The following is an 8378-nucleotide window of genomic DNA, read 5'->3' on the forward strand; positions in this document are numbered from 1 at the left end:
CACTTTGCACAGTGGCAGGGCACCTCTGCACTGAGACGTGGGAGATTTGCCACCTACTTTCAGCTTGGCTTTGGGCTCACTGATTGACTCCTAAGTATTCAGTACCTCAGCTCCCCCTTTTAAACGAGCAAGAATGAGACCAATGCATCCTTTATAAATAGCTTTAAGTTCCATTGATAAAACATATTTTATTCATGACTTCCCCCCCTCCAGCAGTGTAGGTGAGAAGTTCCTCCAGGTCCAAATCCTTGAGGTCTGTCACAGAAACGCCCACTAAACTGATAGATTCAGCAAAGATTGTTGACTGAACAGGTCTGGACCATGAACCACCCTCTCCATCAGAGGTAACTAGTCTGTGTCCCAGATGAAGCACTCTGAGCAAATTGCACTGTTGTTGCCATGCTGCACCTGCTGGAAATTTAACCATTTCCAGCCCTGTCAGGGCTCCTTCAAGCAGAACCCCTCTTCCTTCAGTTTAAATGTAGGCCAGATACTGGCCTGAGTCATAGCAGAGTAAATCTCTGAAATACATATGGCAGCTTCCCGCCTTTTGACCACTTGCCATGTGTGCCTTTGTACCTGCCTTGAACTGAAATTAGCTGTCTTATGTATGGGTGAAAGGATCTTGCTGCTTTTTGTGTTAGACAGGTGTCTTAGCAGCATTTGGTTATGAGTTATTAGGACTGCAGCTTGCTCATTACCACAAGAGGGAAGCCAATACTAATAATACCATTTTATTCATATATTAACTAGGGTTAGGGTGAGGCTTTTGTCCCTTTCAAGTCCATTGCTTGTCTCCTTCTCTTTCCTTGTAATGCACTTGCATTTGATCATATGTCAAAAATTAAAGAACATTATTCCACATTCCGTTTGCTCAATGTCCTGTGAAATGAGTTTCGTGGATTTGCCTGGCTCATTTGAAAGGCATACACAAACCTGTAACAGAAAGTTGGGACGGAACTAAGGTGGTTGTTTCCATAATTCAAATTTAAATAGTCTGCATGCAAGCATGAAGAAACTTGGTGGTCGTAGCACTTGGTAAAATAGTGTTTCCCCTCATTTAGCTGAGGAAGGAAAATTAGAGAATATTTGGGGAGTTATGGTCAAGTGAATTCAGCAAGTTCTCTGAATCTTGTTCTTCAGCCTGTTTTGCAATGAGCACCTTCATTATGGATTCATTTCTTATGGCAATCCTGATCTCCCTTACTCTGCTTTAACCCAGAGCAACTCTGCGGATTTCAGGAACCTCACTGAGTCACTTATCTTATGGTGCAGTATCTGTGAAAGTCACCCTTGTCCAGATCACATGCTGAAGGCTTCAATCTGACGGGTCAAGCTTTTCATTATATTTCATTTTGCAGTCAGATATTGTAAAAGGTTTACCTAAAATGCTCACATTTTAAAAACAGTTTGGGTATAACAGAGAAACTGAACAGGGATTCATCCATGAAATTCCTTTGGTTGGTGTTTTCCTGGTCTGTCGTCTAGACTGCTGCATGATACAAATGCAAGATAAATGCTCAGAAGGCTCCTGTAGAGCACTGCTGGCACGTGACGCTAGTTGGACATCATCGTCTTTCTTGGTGTTTGTAAGTTGTGACTTGGCTTCTGTATTTATTTATGTATATTTGAGGGACAGCAGAAATGTGAAACAGAAGCAATGCAGAAAAACTCATATGTTTAGACTTCCTATGAAGCCCCCTAGGGTGCTCCCTGCAAGTGCAGGAGAGGGAAAATCAGGGCAAGGTTATGAAAGTCACAGACATAGATTGCAGTCCCCAAAGGACCTTTGTGTAACTAGCTTCTTTGTTAGAAATATTTTGGGAGCATTTAATGATATTATGGGTGTTCTGCTTCCCCCCTGCAACTCCCTTAAAATCTTCTTCTAAAGATGCTGGTGGTCTGAAGCACGTTGTCAAGCTTGAAGGGAGAAAGGTGGCTGGGAAAAATAATATCCCTCGTGGGCAGACACCTTTCATAGACCCTCAAAGTAGGTTGTTTGTCAGGCACTCCCATCCTGCCGTTTTTCTAGGCCCCGCTTCTGCGTGCACGTATGCGTGTGCTTGACTCCAAGTACACGAGCAGTCACATTGCCTGCAGTGAGAATATTCACATGACTGAAACCATGCCCTTGCATAGCGATTTCCTGAATCAGGGGCATAAAGGGAAATAGCCAGGTTAAAATTAACGGGCTGGATTTGTCCCGCTAATGGAATTCTACAAGGCTGAAACAGATCCAGTACATTCAAGAAAGAGCCATCGCTGGCTCCCTCACGTGCCAATCTCTGTGTCTCTGGTTATGGCTATTAAAGTCAATCCCTTTCCCACATTCGGGTAGCTGAGGCTGGGGGAATTTGCATCGCTTTGCAACAGCAGGAGTGGCTCCTCCACACGACAGTTTCTCCAGAGGCATCTGGTGCAGAGCTGCAGTTTCTGCTGCAGAGCTATTAGCGATGCAACCATGGGGGTTCACGAGAGCTCATAACCTGCCTGCTGTTGGGGGCCAGGGCAAGTAATTTGACAAATCCTTTTGACAAAGCAGGTCTTGCCTCTCCTGCCATTTCCCTGCTCCTGTGTGGTGCTGAGCAGCTCTGCAGCCTTGGCAGGAGTTGCTGGTCAGGTAAGAGGACCTTGTTTCTCTATTGCTGTCCAGGTTGTTTCGCTTTCCAGTCTCTCTTCAATGGTGCTACTTTGTTCTGTGTGGGTCTTAAACACTCCAAGTGAATGCTGCACGCACTTGAAAACAGCTGCTAAACAAGTATAAAACATACAAGTTTGTTAGGCTTAGAAGCAGCCCCTCTGTAAAAAATGCTTCTCCCTGCTGTATCTGGCTGCTCTGCCCTTGTACCAACGTAGTGTCTGGGAGTCACTAGCCCTTGTCACCCTGAAGCTCGGCCCTGGTACCTGCTTGATGCTGAACTTGTGCCCTCAGCTGTGTGGCCTTCTGCAGCTCAGCAGGCGTGTGCACTGTACCTGCCTGCTCACCCGCTCTGTGGCACAGGCTCAGCATCCAAATGTCAAAAGTCACGGGGCCAGGGGAAAAAATAAAGAAAAAACACCGCTGAAAAAACAAGCTCCAGCATCCAGGGCTCATGACTGCTTTGACAAGATCTATCTTTAGTTGTAATAGTGAGTCACATCATTGTGATCTGACTTTACGGTTAGGCTGAGGTATGAGCCAGGCCATGGGATTGAGAGCGAGAGCATCATGGGATGTCGCTGTAAAATTCCACTACTCTCCCCTCTCTAAATCAGGTTCGAAGAGAATTAAGAAACAGGAAGGGGAGGGGGGAGTATTTTTCTTCAACGGAAAATGCTTGCAGCGCGCGGCGCGTCGCAACGTAGTTCCCTGGTGCAGAAAGAGCAAGAGAGGAGACGTGTTAACGGAGGCCGCTATCGTGTTCTCGGGCAAAGAGCACCTCTTGCCGCACGGCTCCGTGTGCAGAGCGTCACGTCTAAGCGACCCCACCAGCCGCTCGGAGCCACTGCAGGATCTTCTTGGATGGTGCCGCGTTGCCTGGCAACACTGCTAGGCAGCCAGCTCTACATCACGCACGGAGCCGGCCGCGGCGCTGCAGGGGCACCCGGCCCCGTCACCTCTCCCCGCTATCAAATATTAATTTTCTGCTCGCAAGGAGACACCACACCGGGAGGGTGAGGAACCTTCCCTCTCAGGTGGACGCGTGCAGCTCCTGTTGACTGGAACGGGGATCGCAGGCAGCCTCCCAGTGAGCTGACTGCTCTGTATAGAAAAGTGGGTGTGATTGCCAAGAAACAAACACTTTCTGCCCCTGAGACAGAATACAGGTGGCTTTTAATATAAATAAATAAAGAAGCAGTGAAGATTATGTGACAGGCATAAAAACACATGTAAAAAAATCTTTTCTCTCCACCTCTTTTTTTCTTTTACTCCTTATAAACACATCCTGTTGTGATGAGCACGTGTACACATCCACAAAGACAGGGAAATACACTCGTCATTTTGGGTATTTTTGAGGTTTCTGTATGCTATGGCATCATGAACGCAAGCTCATATCGCAAAAAAATACAGATTTTCAGTAATTTTCATTTTTTCCAGTAATATTCCTGATAAGTGATTTCAGTGGAGACTGCTTGCTGAGCCCCCTCCCCAAAATGATTGCACAACCCAGCTGTTGCATGCACAGAAAGAAGAGGAAATCCAATCTCTTTCCATAAGAAGGCAAGGTGTTGTTACCAAAGGTAAACCGTGGAGACCTTCATCCCTGCAATACAGAGAAGATGGTATCTACAGCTCATTTCAGGTATGTAGATCCAGAACCAGGAGCTATCTTGTTCTAGGGTAAAAGGATCCTCTGCAAAGGTTTTATGCAGGATGGGGTTTTGAATAGTTCTGAAACCTCTGGAGCCAAAATGCTTTTTTTTTTTTTTTTTTTTTTTTTTTTTAGGGTCATATTGTTGCTGATAATGCTACCGGCTGGCAAGGAGAGAGGGATGCTAAATAGCTGATAAAAGGCAGCAGATCGTTTCTGGCATCTGAACGCTGTGTTTTTGTTTTTTGCACATCAGTGGATAGACTGATTGTTTAAGCCAGGCAAAGAGGGAAGCAAGAGAGGAAAACCACACTGTCAAAATACACAACGGTTCGTGAGATGAACAGCTGCATTACACTTCATCTGCACTTGTACATATGGCAGCTCTGATGGAGTTAGCAGAACAGTGTGTTGTCCTACAGCTATTTTTCAGGAGCGCCTAAATTTAGTTTTGGGTTAACCCATCCTGTTGCATGCCTAACTTGCTGCATTTCTGGGTAGGTGGTGGAACGAGACAAGTCAGGCTTTCCTAGGGTAGAGCAGAGTGTCTTTGCACTACTGACCCTGGAGGAGTGAAGCACTTTGATACAGAAACGGTTCTCATGGCGTTCGGTGGCACTGCTCCAACAGCAGAACAAAGGCAGCAACAGAACTTCCATTTCATGTTTTTCCCCAAATCCCGACGAGCTGAAATGAATTCAGTGCCTAGGGCTCAGCTCCTCAATCTTTGTTTGCACATAAGGCGAATTTAATCCTAGGAGAAGATACTCAGAATTTGCACTGAGAGTAGAATTGAGACTTAACACTTTGGAGTGAAAAGCCCTTTTATGGACAAATAAAATATCATATCTTTCATACTTGTGCTTTAGAAACAAGTGTCATCTTGAAGTCTGTCCTCATTTTGCAGTGCTTTTTGTTGAGTGAAATAAAGAATTTTAAACATCTGTCTTTATGTAGAGTAAAGGACTTTAATGGGAATGACTGTCCAGTTCTATTACTGATTCTTTAGCAAGATATTTCTTCTGTAATGTGCTTCAACAAGCATTGACAGCAATCAGAAAAATGTATTTGTATCAAAAATGTGCAGAATTTCACCATACTTTTGCTACTCTTTCTGCAAAGCCTTAGTGTAAGTGAGAATCTGGCTCAGTTCTCACCCTGCCTGAGGGCTGAGAGTTATCACGGCGAAAGTTAAGAGATAAGCCACATCTTTACTACACAACAGCGCCAAAGGCAGCTCGCGCAAGTGGCTAGCCCTGGAAGCAGGAAAGCGCTGTGCTGGGCAAGGGTGCAAAAAGGAACAGGCTTATCTTGAATGGAATAGGAAAAGAGAAAACCCGAAGGACCTTTTCTTGCTCTGAGTTTCATGGTAAATACCGAGCTTTCAGTATCACTAATGTCTTATTATTATGACTGCTATTAAGCGGTAGGCCGACCTACTTTTGCCTGTGTTTTCTGGGTGCGTCTCAGCATTTTACAAGCTACAGGTTGTGCTAACAGCTGGAAATATTGTATCATCGTTTCATTACCACCTGGCTTGCAGAGAGGCTCCAGTAATTGACTTTTGTAGGCATCTGCTGAGATAAACTAAGGGAGGAAGCTGCTACAAGTGCTGTTAAGTGTTACTGTGAAATTTCTTTTTTCTTTTATTTTTTCTTTCTTTCTTCTTCTTTTTTTTTTTTTTTAGGGAAAGGCCTCTTTCCCCCTTAAACTGATCATTGCAATTTCATGTTTTCCCCCCGCCCTTTCTTCTGTTGATTTGCAAGAAATAAGGTCTGCCTGTTTGCTTTATGCCACCAGAGATGTCACAGTTGTCTTTCCAGATGACTCAAGGTCAATGCAATCTGAAAAACAACTCTAACAAAACAAGTTTTTGCAGATAAATCCACAGGAACTAAATTCAGTGCAAGTCTGTTCCAAAAAAATATGTGTATGTTTTCCATTCCTTTATCTTTAACTGTGGCACACTGGTATGCGGGACGACACGCAGCTGTGGTGAGCAGCAGAGGTAATCTTAAAGAAAGTTGTGGATGAAACTGCGATACATCAGAAAGGCTGTCAGCTACTGGTACATGGAAGAGCTCTTGAGAAGAATGAATATAACTGAAATAAAGAGAAGACTGAAAAACAGCACTTTATTATTAAGTGCAATCCTATAGAATGTGCATATGCTTGCATGGCTGTTGGTCTCCCTGTTAACCTGTAATACCTTAAAAAAAAGGCAGTACTAAAGCTACAGGCCAACCCTGAGAGCTGATCAATGGCATAAGGAGGCTGCTCTCTTCATTTGGGCCCTCCGCCCCTGTGTATTAGGACAAGCTTTCCATTAGGCCATCACCCGCTCTTTTGTCGACAGGACCCCCCGTCACCCAGGACCCGCCGGGGGTGGCGGCTGCCGCACAGTCCGCCCGAGGCACGGCAGAAATTCCTCAAGGAACGCGGCAGCTCGGGCTCGAGGAAGGGCTGCGGCTGGGTACGTGCAGGAGGCAGTGCAGAAGCCCCAAGGTGGCTGTCGAAGATGCAGGCGTCAACTTGTTCCCTAATTGAGTGCTGACAGTACTGAGCGCTGAATGGAGCAGATGTCCTCAAAATAAAAGAATATTTGATCTTTTACTAAAAGGATATAAAAATACAAATGTGCTAAGCAGCTCATTAAACCTATCTGGACTGTCATGATCATTTCATCAGGCTTCCTACAAAATTCAGACCCCCGATTTCTGTTTGAGCTGCAATATGTCTGACTGTTGTCATCATATTGCTTTAATGCTGATTTTAAATGTATTACATATATTTTGTCTTGTATTTTTGAATTGATGTTGCTGGATAGTCAGTGCTGGCTTACATGCAAACACGTGCACATAGACTTTGGATGCAAAGTTATATTTTAAATATTGCTGGAAATTATCTCCTTTATGATGAAATTTCATATTGCAGTGAATTGAAAATATATATATATATATATTTCCAAAGAATATGCTTCCTTTATGAGCAAAGAAGAAAAAACTCAGGATTTTTGTGGATGAAGGTATTTCAAGAGGTATTTTTTAATGAGAGGAAAATCAAAATAAAAATAGTGTAACTCCTTCCTTTTTTCAGTCATTTTTTAACACCAAAGTTCTGAAAGCTGGTTTGGAAGGTGAACATGCATTACAGAAATATCTAAGCATGCATTTTTTGGCACTGATTCTGGATCAGTGACAGTAACACCCTCTTGGCTATTTTTTCTGATACATGGGAGGCTGCTGATTGCTAGTTCATAGATGTTGAGGCCATTTTCCTTATTCCTTAAAATGGTGCTAATGTTGTTGCCTTTTCACAGTATAAAACCATGCCATTGTTAACAGCAAGAATTTGCTGGAAATCTCAGTTTTTGGAAAAGTTTCAGAAATCTTTCTAATTAATGAATGTAGCTCTGCTGATCAGGAATCATAGCAATACTACCACAGCCCGCTTCCTATTTTTCAATAAATCCGTTGTTTCCGGTTTGTTTAGTGCCACGATCCAGCTCTTCGTGTGTTACTGTTAAGTGCAGTAACGGTCGTGCTCAGGTGTGTTGCGAACCATTGTTGGTGGGGTGTCAATGAACGCAAGGCCGGCCTACATCGGAGTCAGCGTATCACCGTGCCCCCTACTCCAGCAAACTGTAATATAATTCACATGGTGTGTATATATGTATAAAAGTATATTTTGCTTTTTATTTTGGGAAAATAGAGAACTTGCTTCTGATTTCAGTGAAAATCACTGATAATTTTGTCAGAACCATTGGAGTTGTATTGTTCTAAAGTGGATGAAAGGCTTGAAGGATTAGCAGTAGATCTCCCACATTTCTATCCCCTTGATGGTGATAGTCCAGTCTTTCTCCCTTAAAACAGGACAATCAGAGCTGTGCCTAAACTGCACAGAGGTTGTGACCATCTTCTGTCACTCTGACTTCCCTTCGCTGTAAATCTCTCCTTGGTGGCTTTTGCAGTCCCATTTCCAGCCTTGACAATCCACTAAAACCAAGGTTAAATTCTACCCTGAGATCGGGAGGACTCTCTCCTCTTTGAGATGAGAAGGCTTATTTCAAGACTTATTAGTTGCATG

Source organism: Tinamus guttatus, unplaced genomic scaffold, assembly GCF_059628265.1.
Source record: "Tinamus guttatus ecotype Peru unplaced genomic scaffold, ASM5962826v1 Tinamus_guttatus_pri_ptg000318l, whole genome shotgun sequence".
NCBI lineage: Eukaryota > Metazoa > Chordata > Aves > Tinamiformes > Tinamidae > Tinamus > Tinamus guttatus.